This window comes from Balaenoptera acutorostrata, chromosome X (assembly GCF_949987535.1).
Source record: "Balaenoptera acutorostrata chromosome X, mBalAcu1.1, whole genome shotgun sequence".
Classification (NCBI taxonomy): domain Eukaryota; kingdom Metazoa; phylum Chordata; class Mammalia; order Artiodactyla; family Balaenopteridae; genus Balaenoptera; species Balaenoptera acutorostrata.
Window position 1 is genome coordinate 79,335,488 of NC_080085.1, and position 20,259 is coordinate 79,355,746.

The 20,259-nt window shown below is 34.0% G+C and overlaps 1 non-coding gene across 1 annotated transcript; it reads right to left on the reverse strand.

Moving 5' to 3' along the window:
• Positions 1 to 19,614: 19,614 nt before the first annotated feature.
• LOC114238162 (U6 spliceosomal RNA) lies at positions 19,615 to 19,721 on the reverse strand. The gene has a single exon (XR_003623573.1). It is a non-coding gene; the product is annotated as a U6 spliceosomal RNA (small nuclear RNA).
• Positions 19,722 to 20,259: the final 538 nt, after the last annotated feature.

The following is a 20,259-nucleotide window of genomic DNA, read 5'->3' on the forward strand; positions in this document are numbered from 1 at the left end:
CACCACAATTCCAGCAGGTAGGTATTATTATTATCCTCATTTTACAGAGGAATATCTGAGACTTAAAGATTTTAAGTAACTTTTCTAAGATAAAATGCCTAGTAAGTGGTGGAACCATAATTCAAACTTAGTTCTTTTGACTCCAGAACTTTAGCTTTTAGCCATTATGAGATACTATCTCCTTTCAAAGTTATGTAATTGTAGAATGGGACAGCCAGTATTCATAACTTGCATAGGATTAAGTAAACCAAGTTTTCCAGAGCTCTGTTTTTCAAAAGGTTACCTCAAATCTAGTGAAAATTCTGACATTAGTTGAGAAAAAAAAGGTATTAATCAAAACATTAGTGAAAGCTGTGTTATATTTACTTGAAAGACTTTTTACAATGACTGCCTGGAATTCCAATATAGAAGCAAAAGAATAAAAATCAAAACAGCTTTTTCTGTGTATCAGTGAAATTTCAGTTGCTTTTCCTGTGAAAAGTATATTATTACAAAAAGAAAAAAAATATGTAGAAAAAAGATTTGTACACATGCACACATAGAGAGTCCATTTGTTTTTTTTTTCATTTTCTTAATCTTGTAAAGATTATGAAAATATAAAGTGTCAGCCATTTAAGAGATATACACATTCAAATACTGAGAACAATGTTAAAAGTTCAACCATGTCATTAACCATAAAAAATGTATTCCTAAATATTGAAGTCTTCGCAATGGATATGTCCAATGAGATATACCACTTTTTCTTTGACTTTTAAAGACTTTGTAAATTAATTCAGATGTATGCTTTTCCATACAAGCATCATAATTGTTTCTCCGATTGCACTCCAGGTGTGAAACTGATGAGTACAGCATATGAATGAAAGCAATTGTGCAGGTGTTTCTTCACAGATGGGATTCCAAGTTGGAGTGACCTCCATTTATTTTTAAAATGCAATGCCCACTTGGAGTTGTATCTAAAAGGGGACGAAAGACATAGAGATTCAAGAAATGAAAGGGAGGGTAATCTTTGTAATTTACAAAAAAAAAGAATCTTTGAGTAGAAAAAAAAAGAAGAAAATCAGATTTGCAAAATGTTGTGAATATAATATTATAACTGTCCACTTCCTCCAGATACCTTCTGCAAATTCACTGCCCACATGCTGTGAACTGGAGTCTACAGCTCCTTCCACATTTCTTCTCAGATGTTTACTACTTTCAAATGTTACCAATACTATTTTAATATCAGGATAAAGAGAGGAGTGTAGCACAAACTCCAGGCTCTAAATAGGTTGCTATTAAAACGCTCTTTTGGCCAATTTGAAATCACTAGAATTTTCATCAGAATATCCAAGAAATTTTCTGTACTTGAGGATATTTTCTGATTAAAATGTTAAACATAAAGCCATACATGTTGAAATTATTTTATGATATCATAGGTACATATATACTAGAACAATTGAATTGTACTTGATGAAAAACTATTTATCTGTGCTTCCACATCATCACACAGAATCATAATTTTTCATTGTAACAAATATAATGGAAAATATTTTTATTGTCTATCATCTACCACATGCCCACGCTCCTCTTCTTAGCCAGTTTATGTGCCCAGTGTCCATCACTAGAATCTCTTCCTTTCACATATGGTAAAATCTGTTGCCCCTCTCTTTCTCCAAAACATTTTCCTGAAAACATCCCAACTCTGGTAAAAACCAGCTTTCCCTCTAATTTATTCCTGCAACTGAGCAAAAGAATATAGTTAGAGTAAAACACAAATCATGCAGACTGGTCTCAGTTTAAATATATGACTGCAAGCCCTAAATAAGTCATCCATTGTAGACATTTAGGATTCAAACATTCAACCACAAGACCATAAAGTAATTTATCTCTTAACCATACCTAACTTGTACAGGTAAAGTATTTCGCCATACATTTCTTCTACTTATGAGCTGCAATGGCTTTTATTTACCATAATGACCCTCGTGTTATTTAGAGATGTAGCAAATCCCAGTAAGATTTTCTTTTTTTGTACAATCAGCTAAATAAAGGAAACACTCACATAATACAAATTACAATAGTGACCTTTCTTCAATTTTTAAAAATAAATTTATTTATTTATGGCTGCATTGGATCTTTGTTGCTGCATGTGGGCATTCTCTAGTTGCGGCAAGCAGGGGCCACTTTTCATTGCAGTGTGTGAGCTTCTCATTGTGGTGGCTTCTCTTGTTGTGGAGCATGGGCTCTAGGCATGCACCTTCAGTAGTTGTGGCACACGGGCTCAGTAGTTGTGGCATATGGGCTCTAGAGAGCAGGCTCAGTAGTTCTGGCACATGGGCTTAGTTGCTCCATGGCATGTGGGATCTTCCCGGAAGAAGGAATGAACCTGTGTCCCCTGCATTGGCAGGCAGATTCTTAACCAATGTGTAACCAGGGAATTCTCCTTCTTTCAATTTAAAGGGCCTATCAGATTGGATATGTTTTACTTACATGAATATTAGGAATTTTGTTATTCTCATCAAGCAACAGGACGGTTTCTAGACTGCAGTTTATAGTCTTACAGACCTCCCAATATCATGGAGTAATATTCTCCATGTTTTTAAATTTAGTTTTTATTTATACTTTTATAATACTTACTATTTACATTTATTTTCTATTGACATTTATATTATAAAAGTGCATTTATAATATATTTATTTTTATATCATTAAGATTTAATTTAGGCATATAAAAATTATAGATAAAAATATAATAAAGACCCATTTTTATATGAGCCAGATTAAGAAAAAAGCAACATACATACACCATAGGCTTCCTGTTTTTACCTCTTAAAGTTTAACTAATTTAAAAATTACCCTTGATGTGGTTGTATGTAAGTTTTTAAACCTTTGCCACTTCTGGGACACTACATAATTTTACATGCTTTAAAACAACACCTACTTGATTAATGTGATCACTATAAATTTGAGAATTAAGCCTTCAATAAAAAGTATGTCATGAAGGAGACAAAATGATGGAGTAGAAGGACTTGAGCTCACTGCTTCTTACAAAAACATCATAATCACAACTAACTGCGAACAACAATTTACAAAAAATCGCTGGAACCTACCAAAATGATACCCTACACCCAAAGACAATGAAGAAGCCACAGTGAGATGGTAGGAGGAGCACAATCATGATAAAACCAAATCCCATACCCAGTGGGAGGGCAATGCACTAACTGGAAAGCAATTATACCACAGGAATGAAAGTTCTGAGCCCTATGTCAGGCTGCCCAGCGTGAGTGTCTGGCAACAGGAGAGGAGCCCCAAGAGCATCTGGCATTGAAGGCCAGCAGGGTTTGACAGCAGGAATCCCACAAAACTGGGAGAAACAGAAACTCCACTCTTGGAGGATGCACACAAGGATTTGTGAGCACCAGCACCCAGGGAAAAAAGCAGTGATTTCATAAGAGATGGGCCAGACCTACCTGCTAGTATTGAAGGATATCCTGTGGAAGCAGGGGGCAGCTGTGGCTCAGTGTGAGGACAAAGACCCTGACGGGGTAGTTCTGGGGAATACTTATTGGTGTGAGCCTCCTGGAGGCTGCCATTTTCTCACAAAGACCTGACTCCACCCAACAGCCTATTGGCTCCAGAGCTCAGACACCTCATACCAAAGACCAAAAATGGCAGGAACACAGCCCCACCTATCAGCAGAGAGGCTGCTTAAAGGCTTCCTGAGCATAGCCCTGCCCACCAGAGGGACAAGACACAGCTCCATCCACCAGTCAGCAGGAACCTGTCCCTCCCACCAGGAAGCCTGCCAAAGTCTCTTATATGCCCTCATCCAACAGGTGGCAGACAACAGAAGCAGGAAGAACTACAACCCTGCAGCCTGAGGAACAAAAAGTGCAATCACAGAAAGTTAGACAAAATGATATGGCACAGGAGTATGTCCCTGATGAAGGAACAAGATAAAACCCCAGAAGAACAATTAAGTGAGGTGGAGATAAAACATCTACACAAAAAATAATCAGATAAGTGATAGTAAAGATGATCCAGGATCTCAGAGAAAGAAAGGAAGCACAGATCAAGAAGCAAGAAATATTTAACAAAGACCTAGAAGAACTAAAGAACAAACAGAGGTAAACAATACAGTAACTGAAATGAAAAATACACTAGAAGTAATCAATAGCAGAATAACTGAGGCAGAAGAACAAATAAGTGAGCTGGAAGCCAGAAGAGTGGAAATCACTGCCACAGAGCACAATAAAGAAAAAAGAATGAAAAGAAATGAGGGCAGCCTAAGAGACCTCTGGGACATCATTAAATGCACCAACATTCCTAATATAGGGGTCCCAGAAGGAGAAGAGAGAGAGAGAAAGGACCTGAGAAAACATTTGAAGAGATAATAGATGAAAAATTCCTTAACATGGGAAAGGAAACAGTCACCAAAGTTCAGGAAGCGAAGAGAGTCCCATACAGGATAAACCAAAGGAGGAACACGTGGAGGCACATAGTAATCAAATTGACAAAAATTAAAGACAAAGAAGAAATATTAAAAGAAACAAGGGAAAAGAAACAAATAAGGTACAAGGGAACTTCCATAAGGTTATGAACTAATTTCTCAGCAGAAACTCTGCAGGCCAGAAAGGAGTGGCATGATATATTTAAAGTGATGAAAGGGAAGGACCTACAACCAAGAATACTCTACCTAACAGGGCTCTCATTCAGATTTGTTAGAAAAATCAAAATCTTTACAGACAAGCAAAAGCTAAGAGAATTCAGCACCACCAGACCAACTTTGCAACAAATGTTAAAGGAACATCTCTAAATGGAAACAAAAAAAGCCCACTACTAGAAACATGAAATTTATGAATGGAAAAGCTCACCAATAAAGGCAAACAAACAGTAAAGGTAGGAAATCATCTGCACACAAATATGATCTCAAAACCAGCAATTGTGAGAGAGGACAGCATAAATGCAGGATATTGGAAATGCATTTGAAATTAAAAGACCGGCAACTTAAAACAATCTTTTATATACAGATATATATATACTGCTATATCAAAACTTCGTGGTAACCACAAACCAAAAATCTAAAATAGATACACATGGAAAAAAAAAAAAGGAATCCAAACACAACACTAAATTTAGTCATCAAATCACAAGAGAAGAGAACAAAAGAGGAAAGGAAGAAAAAAACATCTACATAAACAAACCACAAACAACAAAGCAATAAAAACATACATATGGATAATTACCTTAAATGTAAACAGATTAAGTGCTCCAACCAAAAGACATATACTGGCTGAATGGATACAAAAACAAGACCTGTATATTTGCTGTTTACAAGAGAACTACTTCAGATCTAGGGACACATACAGACTGAAAGTGAGGGGATGGAAAAAGGTATTCCATTTAAATTAAACTAAAGATAAACTAAAGGTAAAACTAAACTAAAGGTAAACTAAAGGTAAACACGCAAAGAAAACTAAAGCAACCTGGAACAGCAATACTCATGTCAGACAAAATAGACTTTAAAATAAAGACTGTTACAAGAGACAAACAAGGACACTACATAATGATCAAGGGATCAATCCAAGAAGAAGATTTAACAACTGTAAATATATACGCACCCAACATAGGAGCACCAAAATATATGAGGCAAATGCTAACAGCCATCAAAGGAGAAATCAACAGTAACACAGTAACAGTGGGGGACTTTAACACCCCACTTGCATTAATGGACATATCATCCAGATAGAAAATCAAAAAGGAAGCACAGGTCTTAAATGACACATTAGACCCCATCAACTTAATTGACATTTTATAGAGCATTCCATCCAAAAGCAGCAGAATACACATTTTCTCAAGTGCACATGGAACATTCTCCAGCATTGACCACATGCTGGGCCACAAAGCGAGCCTTGGTAAATTTCAGAAAATTGAAATCATATCAAGTATCTTTTGAAACCACAATGCTATGAGATTAAAAAATATATATATATAAGACAAAAAAAAACTATAAAAAACACAAACATGTGAAGGCTAAACAATATGCTCCTAAACAACTGATGGATCACTGAAGAAATCAAAGAGGAAATCAAAAAATATCTAGAGACAAATGAAAAATAAGCACAATAATCCATAACCTATGGGACACAGCAAAAACAGGTCTAAGAGGGAAGTTTATAGCAATAAAATCTTACCTCAGGAAACAAGAAAAACCTCAATAAACAACCTAAACTTACACCTAAAGCAACTAGAGGAGGAAGAACAAACAAAACCTAAAGTTAGTAGAAGGAAAGAAATCATAAAAATCAGAGCAGAAATAATGAAAAAGTGACAAAGAAAACGATAACAAAGATCAATGAAACTAAAAGCTGGTTCTTTGAAAAGATAAACAAAATTGATAAACCTTTAGCCAGACTCATCAAGAAAAAGAAGGAGAGGACTCAAAACAATAAAATTAGAAATGAAAAAGGAGACATTACAATGGACACCACAGAAATACAAAGGAGCATAAGAGACTACTGCAAGCAACCACTTGCCAATAAAATGGACAACCTAGAAGAAATAGACAAATTCTTAGAAAGGTACAATCTCCCAAGACTAAATCAGGAATAAATAGAACAGACCAATCACAAGCACTGATATTGAAACCTTTATTTAAAAACTCCCTATAAATGTAAAATACATAGATAGTAGGAAGCAGTCTCATAGCACAGGGAGATCAGCTTGGTGCTTTGTGACCACCTAGAGGGGTGGGATAAGGAGGGCGAGAGGGAGACACAAGAGGGAGGAGATATGGGGATGTATGTATATATATAGCTGATTCACTTTCTTATAAAGCAGAAACTAAGACACCATTGTAAAGCAATTATACTCCAATAAAGATGTTAACAAAACAAAAACTCCCAACAAAAAAAAGTCCAGGACCAGTTGACTTCACGGGCAAATTCAATCCAACACTTAGAGAAGAGTTAACATCTCTCCTTCTGAAACACCTCCAAAAATTTGCAGAGGAAGGAACACTGTTAAACTCATTCTATGAGGCCACCATCACGCTAATACCAAAACCAAAGATCTCACAACAAAAGAAAATTACAGGCCAATATCAGTGATGAACATAGACTCAAAAATCCTCAACAAATTACTAGCATACCAAATACAACAATACATTAAACGGATAATAGCCCATGATCAAGTGGAATTTATACCAGGGATGCAAGGAGTCTTCAGTATCCAAAAATCCATCAGTGTGATACACCACATCAACGAATTAAAGAATAAAACCCATATGATCATCTCAGTAGATGCAGAAAAACCTTTTGACAAAATTCAATACCCATTTATGAGAAAGGCTCTCCAGAAAATGAGCATAGAGGGAACATACCTCAGCATAATAAAGGCCATGAATGACAAAACTACAGATAATATCATACTCAATGGTGAAAAGCTGAAAGCATTTCCTCTAAGATCAGGAACAAGATGAGAATGTCCACTCTCCACTTTTATTCAACATAGTTTTGGAGGTCCTAGCCGCAGCAATCAGAGAAGAAAAAAATAAAATAAAATAAAGGGAATCCAACTTGGAAAAGAAGAAGTAAAATTGTCACTATTTGCAGATGGCATGATATTATACATAGAAAACCATAAAGATTCTACCAGAATACTACTAGAGCTCAACAATGAATTCAGTAAAGTTGCAGCATACAAAATAAATACCCACTAATCTGTTGCATTTCTATACATGAACAGCGAAAGATCAGAAAGGGAAATTAAAAAAAAACAATTCCATTACCACTACATCAAAAAGAATAAAATACCTAGGAATAAACATACCTAAGGAGACAAAAGTCCTGTACTCCAAAAGTATAAGATGCTATGAAAGAAATTGAAGATGACACAAACAGATGGAAAGATATACTGTATTATTGGATTGGAAGAATCATATTGTCAAAATGACTATACTAACCAAGGCAGTCTACAGATTCAATGCAATCCCTATCAAATTACCAATGGCATTTTTCACAGAACTAGAACAAAAAACTCTTAAAATCTGTATGGAGACACAAAAGACCCTGAATAGCCAAAATAATCTTGAGAAAGAAAGACGGAGCTGGAGGAATCAGGCTCACTGACTTCAGACCATACTACAAAGCTAAAGTCATCAAAACAGTATGGTACTGGCACAAAAACAGAAATATAGATCAATGGAACAGGATAGGAAGCCCAGAAATAAACCCACGCTCCTATGATCAAATGATCTATGACAAAGGAGACAAGACTATAAAATGGAGAAAAGACAGTCTTTTCAAGAAATGGTGCTGGGAAAACTGGACAGTTACATGTAAAAAAAATGAAACTAGAACATTCTTTAACACCATATACAAAAATAAACTCAAAATGGATTAAAGACCTAAATGTAAAAACGGATACTCTAAAATTCCTAAAGGAAAACAGGCAGAACATTCTTTGACATAAATTGCAGCAATATCTTTTTTGATCTGTCTCCTAGAGTAATGCAAATAATAACAAATATAAACAGATGGGACCTAATTAAGCTCAAATGCTTTTGCACAGCAAAGGAAAACATAAATAAAACAAAAAGACAATCCACAGAATGGGAGAAACTATTTGCAAATGTTGTGACCAAGAAGGGATTAATCTGCAAAATTTACAAAGAGCTCATGCAGCTGAATATCAAAAAAACAAACCACCAAATCAAAAAATGGGCAGAAGATGTAAATAGACATTTCTCCAAAGAAGACATACAGATGGACAAGATGCACAGGAAAAGATGTTCAGCGTCGCTAATTATTAGAGAAATGTAAGTCAAAACTACAAGGAGATATCACCTCACACCAGTCAAAATGGCCATCATCAAAAAATCTGCAAACAATAAATGCTGGGGAGGATGTGAAGAAAAGAGAATCCTCCTACACTGTTGGTGGGAATGTAAATTGGTACAGCCACTGTGGAGAACAGTATGCAGTTTCCTTAAAAAGCTAAAAATAGAACTACCATTTAACCTAGCAATCCCACTCATGGGCATATACCCAGAGAAACCCATAATTTGAAATGATACATGCACCCCAATGTTCATTGCAGTACTATATTTAATGGCCAGGACATGGAAGCAACCTAAATGTCTACTGACAGAGGAATGGATAAAGAAGATATGGTACATATACACAATGGAATATTACTCAGCCATAAGAATGTATGAAATAATGCCATTTGCAGCAACATGGATAGACCTGGAGATTATCATATTAAGTGAAGTAAGTCAGTCAGAGAAAGACAAATATCATATGATTCGCTTATTTGAGGAATCTAAAAAAAAACAAGACAAGTGAACTTATTTACAAGGCAGAAACAGACTGATAGCATTTCCTCTAAGATCAGGAAAAAGACAAAGGTGTCCACTCTCACCACTATTATGTAAGCATTTATTTGTTCTCATTTTCTAACCACATGTTTTAGTGGGATTTTGGACACTATAGAGAAGTCATGTAACATAATAAATATACACAAGCTGTATTTTGAAATATACTCCTTTCTCTTATTTTTGAAAGTGATATATTTACATAGTGTTGAAATAAAAAAAAATTACCAAGCTTATAATGAGAAATCACAGTCATTTGGCTCAGTCTCTCCCTGCCCTGAAACTCCTTTCTGCAGACTCAAACATTTTCACTTCTTTTACATTATTCTTATATATTCTTTAATATTTTTTCTATTATGTCTTGATTTTGCAATGTGAGGCAACACAAAGCTTTGATATGGGTAGTGTTTAAAAACTCAGACTTAAGTTAGCCAGCATAGGTTTCTATCTAAATCCTTCAGTTTTAGCTACGTGACCTTGGGCAATTTATTTAAACCTTCTGGGCATGAACAGTTTCCAAATTCATAAATTCATAAAATGGTGATGACAAGAGTTCTTACATCACAGAGTAGTAAAAATTCAACTATTTAATGTATCTACCTCATTTAGAATAGTGAATTATAAGTGTTTAATAAATGGAGCTAATGTTATTATTGTTTTTATTGTTACATAATTATTGTTATTTTTATTGACTTCCTATTATGGAAGACAAGAATTTAGTTTTATACCAACCCACTCCTCACTCCAACTGTAAACACACACAAACAGATTTATCCATTACAAGTGTCCCTGGTTAGGTAGCTCTACTTCAAGTAGTGTTTCCAGTTTTCTTCCATCTTGTCTCTACCATGTCATCATGTGACTCCAGAAGTTATCATGTTGTTCCTTTTTATACCAGCCAGTTAGAAGTTTTATATACCATATTTGTAAGTGGAAGCATACATCACTTCCACTCATTTTTTTGTGAGAACTAGTTATATATTCATATATGCAATTTTCCAGCCACACTCTCACTATTATGGAAAGTGAACACAAATATTTGGTGGACAGCTATCTGATCTGCCACAAACACTCACTATGTACCTGGTACTGTGAGATTCAGCGTGCAATACATTTTCATTAAACATTTAATTTGTTGAAGTAAGCAAGAGATTAACTGTATTTTTATAAAGGAATACATCCCCAAGCACAAAACATATGGACAAGGATTTTCAGAGAAAATGGTTTTCCTCTTCTAGTACATTATTAATTATATTGATATGCTGCCCCATTTTGATAATCTAATAAATAATTAATAAAAATTCTCAACATACTTTGATAAATATTAAAGCATGTTTCTAAATCTTGCAGAATTCAAAAGGAGATGGAAAATAACCATGTGTTAGATAAAAGGAGAAGGTACAGATTTTTAAGTTTTTTCAACATGAGAGCTAACATAGTTTTGTCATTAAAATGTGTCATCTATCCAACTAATTTAGGACATTAGAATACTTCCCTTTAATAACACAAACATATAAACTTGGGAAATAATTTTACCATTAAAAGTGTTGGAATATAACTATAATCTTAGACTAACAGGAAAACTCCATTGATTGTGTTTTATACATTTACATGGATCAAATTAAAATATTTTATTTTTAATGTAGGCAATATCAGGTTCATATATGTGAGAAACACCACAGTGAAATAAAGTGCTGACATAAAATAGAAAATGCTAGTGCTTTGAAAATAGATTTTCCTCACTAGATTTAATATATGAAAATTTGGATATGGGTAAATATGTACTGAGAAATATAGTGAAGTATTACAATTCAATACAGATGTTTCCCTATTGTAATCATCTTAACACTCTGAACTACTACCAAAAATACAGCTTTGATTTACGTTTTATAAACATGAATTTAAAATAGAAAAATCATATACACATCCCTTCTTAAGAATATATTTTATATTTTCTGCATATAGCATTGTAGTGAAAATGCATCTTCATTTACATGTATTCTAAAATCAGTCTGAATTTAACATTGCGGTGTTGCTAATTTGCTTCCATTGGGTCTCCCTTTGGGGGTTGAAGTGAACTTTAGCATTTGAGAAGGGAAACTTTGATACACAAGAATACAATTTAGGCTAACTCACAAGAAATGTTTTATGAAGAACCACATGTTTGAAATGTATTTAATATGTCTAGGTTATGTGGTTTCCCTAAATGGATATCAATTCTTTTTCATTGCATAATTATTAGTTGAGGTCCTGTTGTGTATCCAATGCTCTTTCAGAAGTCAATGATACAACAGCAAAGAAGACAATTATTGTGTCTTCTGTTGTAGAGTTTACATTTGGGTAGTTTCTACCAGAAAAAAAAATTTTTTTTCTATGTGCATGAGTATTTCCTGGAATAATAAAAATAACACATGGACCCCAAAATCATAATGCGTGCATAAAGTAGTTCCTTCTTTTAATTATATGTATTGGATTGGCTGCTCAAGGACACTTCTAAATGCCTTCATTCTTATATATGAATATAATTTTTTCATTGCATATCTGCTGTGTGCCATGTATTGTGCCAGGTAATTAGCACTTTATCTCACTTAAGTCTTGCAAAAAACAGATTAAATAAATAATTGTTCCCATTTTTCAGACAGGAGAAATAAGACTGGAAAGAGATAACGACAAAATTTAATTACCTAACATGTTAAGTGGTCATACTGGGATGCAAATTCAGGTCTGTCTGACTGTACAACCAGAAACCACTCTACTAGCTTGCAAGAAGGCACTGTAATATCATATATTGCCTATAGATTTTATCAATATGCAATTTGATATTGGTGTGTTTCTGGTGTAAATACTGTAGAGTGTTTTAAATATTTAAAGCGAATCACTTGTTTTTCTCTCACAGAAGTACAGCCATGTCTCATTTAAAAGAAAAATACAAATAAAAAAGCAGCTATATTTCAAGAATAACAGATATTTTAAAAACCACTATGGTTAGTATCAAAGTAGTTAAGGAAATCACCAGGGACTCTTAATCAGCCTACTCTTAAAGTATTCTGACAAAAGTTAAAGCTTCTCTGGGTTGCCCTTGTACGGGTCCTTTGGGTTGATTAAATTGTCTTCTTGAGACTATCTCACATGGGGTAAAAATTATTCCTCTTGTTTTCCAAACACCACCCCAAATCATGCTTTACTTACCATGGAATGAGACCAAAGCCAATAAATATACTTGCTCAAGATCTTAGACTTCTTTATCATTTAGAAGTAAAGTTGTACTTGAACAAACAAAAACAAAACTCAAGAGGCAAAAGTCAATCTATGATATAACTTTATTATTACCCCAAGGTACATTCTTCCTGAGCCCCCATTAGAACAACACTCAGTAGCATGGTCCATGAGAACTCTTGAGTGTAGTGCAGGGGAGGTAGTGGCTTATAGCCCAAGCAAAATGTCGGAATTACTATCGGTGAACTTGGGAGAAGCTGGAGCTCAGTCTGTATTCGCCACTTTTTTGCCTCTTCAACTCCTTTGTTAGATGCTGAAGCTACTCCAGCCTCACATCTTTTCTCTAGTATGTTCCCATCCAAGAGCTAAAGTTATGAGTATCCACGATAGATTATTTTGAAAGACTTGCCAGAAAGCCACTCAGTTTAAAAACACGTGTCTAGGTTGTGGAGAACTTATGATATTTCCTATTTCTTATCTAGCATAACTTCCTTTTATGCTCTGTAACACAAAGCCAGAAAACCTGGAGTCTATTTTCATTAACCTCATGTTTTTGCAATTTGGTCAAAGTTTTGGATTTAGTCCCAACTTATTACAGGTTCTGCACATCCTGTCTACTTCCTTTCCTAATACGCATTTCTCTGACTGGAATGCCCATCACCTTTCCAATTCTCTCTCTCCCACAAATCACAGCATTTTATTTTTCTTTTAAGGCCCAGCTAAATGCTGTCTCTTTCATGAAATCCTCCCTTACCCTTCCAACAAGAATAAATCTCTTTTCTCCTGAACTACTGTAGCAATTTATTTTCCATTTTATGGCATTAATCTTGTTCTACCTTGTTATTATTTCTGTACGTTTTTGTTCTCTCTCCTAATTGTAGACATGGATCTTGATGGCAGGATCAAGCCTGATTTATCATTGTATTTCTACTGTGCTTAGCACAGGACTTTGCACTTTTTAACTATTCAAAAATATTGGTTGATATTCTGCATTCCCAGTTTCATTGAGTAAGCTTGTAATTCTCACTTCTCAGCCTACTTAATTCACCACACATATTTGTACAAACTGTTTAGGTTTCCAAGTTATATTTACTGCTTTTACCTCCCACTGTCACCCTTGGCGTTGTCTGCTCTGCACACTTTGCTGCCTAAAATCTCTCACACCTCTGAGCCTAAGAGAGATAGGGACTGTCATGTCTTGTAGTGGCCTTTCTCTAACCACAGATAATTTGTCCAAAAACAAGTACCTACTGAAAGTTAAAAGGGCTCTTTGCTATAGCAGTGCAGATTGTTTCCCCTTTTTCCTGAGCAAAAACCAGATTTATAGGAGCAAGCTCCATTATACTACACATCCAGAAGCCGGGTGTCCCCAGTGGGAATGAAAATATCTGGCCCAATTTTCAAGTACCAATTCATGTTTTTTGTTTGTTTGTTTTGTTTTTTTTTAAAGGCATGCTTTAAATGGTAAAATAAGTAACACTGTATTTAATGATCACTGGAACAAAAATGCACAGTTTGATCATCACTGAATTTTAAAACTGGAGGAATATTAGAGATCATCACATCCAAAGTCCTCACATGGAGGCTGAGACCTGAGGCTGTTTAAGTGGCTTGCCTAAGGCTTAGAAGAAAAAATAGATCTCCAGACAAAGCCCGTCTAGTACATTTTCTAACCCACACTTCTGTCATTGTTGAATCAGATTTTCTCTTTGGAAAGATTTTCTATTTTATCTTTATTTATTTAATTCATTTTTTAAAAGCCATGGTGTGTAAAATAAAGTTCTTAAGGTCAGAAATATTCAAGCTATCTACATAAAGCTCCTAATTTCTTCAATAGTAACATAAGGACTGTGACTTTTTTTACTTAATATGTTTAATTCCTGCAGAAAAACTGGGGAAATAAATTAAGGTAGTGTCACGTGATCAAGAGATAATTTAACAGAGCATTATTGTATAAATCACAACCTGAACATGGATCATTAGGTCCAACCCCAATGGTAGGTAACACAGAATATATGTTGAACTGCTATTTGTCTTGTGAAAATAAAATGATTTGCTGTAGCTGCTCTATAAAGATTCTATAAATAATTATTTGCTTCCAACTCTTTGAAGGTAAAATTATCTCAAGATTTAAGATGGTCTCTCAAAGGTTCACAAAGTAGGAAAGGGAATCTGTGGAGATTATGCATCACTGGAATGCATTTTACTTTAGAGAAACAAGGTAAAACTGGTAAAGTATATTAATAGCACTTTTTCAAACACTTTTCATTTGTCATTAATTTTTATCATAAGGAAAAAACTAGATGAAAATTATTGAACATACTTAAAAGGAATCCCAATATAAGAGACCAAAGAAGGGATACATGATTCTTTTTCCTGAAAAGGAGTTTAGCATTTTGTCTTGCAAGTCAAGAAAATATGCCCAAATTCCACATGCTTGAGGAAATAGTGTATCTTGTATCTTGTCATTACTTAACAGAGACACAAAAACCTTAATGTGTTTATATTTGTAAAAGACTTTGGGTATCTCATTTGAAATACGTTGGAAACAGAAAGTATAATATCTTGTTAGGAATAATTTGAAATAATTCCATTTAACACAACTGATATAACAAGCTAATCTATCTGGGAGCAGATCTATTTAATGTTTCGAAATGCATACTTTTCCTGTCTTTTCTGTTTCGTTCCTAGGCAGCACTCCACTTATCTTAATTTAACAGTGAATATTGTTGTCACTACTGTTTTGGCTGTTTCTCACTTAGAGAGGACATAAGATCGCCATCAGAAAATAAAAAGTAGTTCTTTCTATTCTACGAAGTTTAAGATGTTGGATTTATTTTATACTATTCACAATAGTTATAGACAAATTTCTTCAGCAGTAACTGTTACGATTTATATTTTCTTTATTATAAAATGAGGTAATAATATTTTTGCAATGCCAAGCCTTAAAAAAGCAGCAGTCTAATTTATTGATTCCTTATTTAGTTCTTAATTTTTGGGTGCAAAGTATCATGCTGCTTCCGTGCATTTATGCAAATAGAGAATGTATAAGTTTTTACATATCATGGTGTAAGATATACACTTAGTCACACATTCACTTTATTAATATATGACAAGAATAAAAACCTTTGCTTATTCACTCTCCTCCCTCTCTCTTTCTCTCTCTCTCTCCCTCTTTCTCTCCAACACTCCCTTTTTCTCTTTCTCTTTCTCTCTCTTACACATACACACATGAACACATATAACAACTTCGATTTCTATTTGACTAGTTTAATGGAAGTATTCTTCTGGAGAGAATGTGCAGTAGACTATGACTGGACAGTCTCATTTCAACAATAAATTAGAGAACAGTTTTTAATTGTAGTCTTAATTGTTTTTAAAAATTCACATATAACAAGTTAGTTGAGACAATGATTTCAGATCAACTTCTTAAGTTTCAGTCCATTGCAGTGGAACATCGTTAAAATAGTATGAATATGTTTATTAACAATAGTTTGTCTAGTCATGTGTTAAGGATATACTGAATAGTTTATCCTGAGCTAGTGTGAGAATCTATTATGCAGGTTTTTCCAGATTATAATGAAAATAACTTAATATTTAAATTGTGGTAATGAAAGGGTTTCCATACTACGTAATTAAAGTAATAGCTTCAACATATCTAGTATAAACTCTTCCTATTCCATAAAAGGTGTTATGCTAAACAAATAACCATTGTTTTAAACAACTATATTTTTGTTTCAAGTTTTTTATTGGTGATAAAGGCTGAGACTTTTTAAAAATATTTTTTTTTGCAAAAATGTTTTCTTACTAATTATTATACATCTTTTGGAATTCCCTGCTATTTTTGTCACATAAAGATAAATTTAGTAATTTGTGAGAAGAAAAGAAAGAAAAGTTCTGTCATTGCTTAAACCAGTACTTTTTTCCTAAAAAATGCATTTACTTTTGTGGTCTCAACAGGGAGGCATGTTTTGCATGCAAATAGCAGGTGGTTATGGAGAGTTACTTTGACAGCTAATGTCTTGTGCTGCCTCAACATCTGTGGACTAAAAGAGGTTCTCTGTAGTATGTGATGCTGCTGAGAAAATGTAACCAATTTAAGTGGAGTTTTTCAACTAAGTTCCAAGCTTACTTTGAGGGACCATAGGGAGGGGTAGAATGAAAGAATAATTAAAAATAAAGTACGTTCTACTTTTGGTGACAATTGACATAAAAGATCTTGAAAAGGAAAATAAGACAACACTAATTTTGAAGACAGAGTAGTTCTCAGCCAGCTTAGCTGGAAATTGTACTCTTATTAAAAAGGAATAAGATTGATTTGCCTGAAAAGGGGGAACTGGATAATCAATAAAATAGAAGTGAAAATACCCTACAAGGGTACAATTTAAGTAATGGCATTTAAATGTTTTTTAATAAAATTATTCTCAGAATAAAAAAATCTCTGTATACTCCTGTAATTCTCACCTGGAAACATATTTTATGTGTTATATGACACAAAGTTGCATGAATTAAAAATAAAAGGATATTAAATCATTGGAATACTTGATATTTACATTGTGAGGGCTTCACACGTATTTATTGAGTAGATAATTTTTTAGGTGTTTTCCATTATATGTATCCAAACAAATTATTTCATATGTCACTTTCATCTGGGTATTCCAATAACATAAGCCTACTGATCAATGTCCATGCCCTTAGAAAGCAGTATTATACTGCGAATAAAATGCCTATAAACTCCCTAAAATTTTTCGTTCTCTTTTTTCTCTCAATTATGACTTATCATTAAAGTATTTTTTTTTTAATTTCTATTCCTACTTCCTCCCTTTTTTGCTGATTTTTTCTTTGTGTTTCTCCTTCCTCTGTTTCTGTAACCCGTTCCAGTGTATTATATCACCTCTCACACTGTATTTTATTTGTTTAATTTTATTGTTTGTATTGTTACCAAATTGTTGCCTGAGGATAAGGTCTGTGGCTTGTTCACTCACATCCCCATTACTTGGAACATAGATGAATGAGCTGATCAATGAAATTTTCACTTCTGAAAAAGCAGATGGAAAATATGAAGATATTTCTTTATATTAAAATGCACAAACACTATGATATCATTAATAACGTTAATATATATTTTAAAAATAAAGTATAGGGTTAATGAGATTAGTGTTTCTTGAAACTCTTAAATGTGCTAAGACATTTTTGGTATAATCATCCATTTAATATTCACACACACACAGATTTCTTGTGCAATGGGTCTTATTTGAAAGATATGGACATTGAGGATTAGAGAGTTCAAATAATTTTCCCAGTAATCTAGCTACTGAATAATAGATCTAGGACTGAAACCCATGTCTGCCAGACTTCAAAGCCTCATGCTCTTTCTGTAGTGCAATGTTCACTTTGCTAAGAGAGCATTTCTCAATCTTGCCAGATTTTAGAAATCATTAAAAACACTGATTCTTAAAGTTGCAAGTATTGTAAGATTTTTCAGTCTCTACTGTTAAAGTTAAATCTTTCCTGAATGCCTTCCCTTTCCTTCTTTCTATGGTTAGAACCAGGATAATAATTTCATCAATGTCTGAGTCAATCAACAAGTTCTTCTTGTTGTTTGATTATACCTCGTATAATATCTTAGGACTTCAATTAAAACTCTTCTATATCATTTTCTCATATGATATTCTAGCAGAGAATATTTATCTTCTGATGACCTTTTTGAACACTGCTCTGTGGGCAAATATGCCAATTCTGATTTTAAAAACACAGTGATTCTTCAATAATTTAGATTTGTTACAAATTATGCTATTGAAATATAAAAGGCTTACAAGTCTTATCATTTAGGAACGATAAGTTACAAAATTATCAAAACTAAATACAGGTCACAGAACTAAAATTAAATCCCTGTTATTTAAAATTAGTTTTAGAAATATTTTTTCCTAAGAATATGTAGACTCAATCTCCATGCAATTTTTAATATCCATTAATTTAAAAGAAAAGAGGAATGTTTCACATAATGAGTTTTTAAATTATCTAGTGTGAAAACACCAATGCAAATATAGATTGTAAGAGTCCTACTTACCAAGTAAATCTAAGAACAATAAAAAGCTGTCAATAGGACTGATCCTTCTTTGACTCCAGAAATAGGAATTGGATATGGAACAAACTGTACAACCTTGATATAGATTTATATATTTTATTAATGCTACCAATATGGTACTAAATACGAGAAGCCTTATAACACTTTTATTTTATTTTATTTTTAACATCTTTATTGGAGTATAATTACTTTACAATGCTGTGTTAGTTTTTGCTTTATAACAAAGTGAATCAGCTATACATATACATATATTCCCATATCTCCTCCCTCTTGCATCTCCCTCCCACCCTCCCTATCCCACCCCTCCAGGTGGTCACAAAGCACCGAGTTGATCTCCCTGTGCTATGTGGCTGCTTCCCACTAGCTATCTATTTTACATTTGGTAGTGTATATATGTCCATGTCACTCTCGCACTTCGTCCCAGCTTACCCTTCCCACTCCCCGTGTCCTCAAATCCATTCTCTACGTCTGCGTCTTTATTCCCGTCCTGCCCCTACGTTCTTCAGAACCATTTTTTTTTTAATTTCATATATATGTGTTAGCATACGGTATTTGTTTTTCTCTTTCTGACTTACTTCACTCTGCACCTAGACAGAATCTAGGTCCAACCACCTCACTACAAATAACTCAATTTCGTTTCTTTTTATGTCTAAGTAATATTCCATTGTATATATGTGCCACATCTTCTTTATCCATTCATCTGTTGATGGACACTTAGGTTGCTTCCATGTCCTGGCTATTGTAAATAGAGCTGAAATGAACATTGTGGTACATGACTCTTTTTGAATTATGGTTTTATCAGGGTATATGCCCAGTAGTGAGATTGCTGGGCCATATGCTAGTTCTATTTTTAGTTTTTTAAGGAACCTCCATGCTGTTCTCCATAGTGGCTGTATCAATTTACATACCCACCAACAGTGCAAGAGGGTTCCCTTTTCTCCACACCTTCTCCAGCGTTTAAAAATATGGAACGCTTCACGAATTTACATGTCATCCTTGCACAGGGGTCATGCTAATCTTCTCTGTATCATTCCAATTTTAGTATATGTGCTGCCGAAGCAAGCACTGATTTTAAATAGAATGAAGTAAAGCTTATTTCTGCCTCCTTTTATTTATACCTAGGTAACTTGATGAGTTTTTTGGATGAATTTGATGCATGACATGTAGAAAAGAAGAAAGAAAACTTCTTGTATTTTATAAGATATTTTAAGAAACCTTATTAGTAGAGCAGTGATTGGGATTATAGCTATCCATTTTTAGGGGCTAGGAGTGGGGAAATTTATTGCTCCCCTGTCTCTACATTTCCATAAAGCTTAGCAGATGTCCCTGGGATAAGGAGTTAATTATTGGAGTTAAACACACTTTCTTCAACTTTTACAGTGCCAGTGAAAGAAAGATACCTTTGAATAATGTCGCTGTACTCTTTGTAAATTCAGAGGTAAAGATAGAATCAATTATGTTTTACAAGAACCTTTTTATATAGTTCCACATGATAAATGCCTCACTGAATTTATGTAGTGAATGCATAATCATTTACTGCAACATAAAATCTATATAAACAATACATTTTCCTTTTTCATTGATTTCTATTTGTAACAAAACTA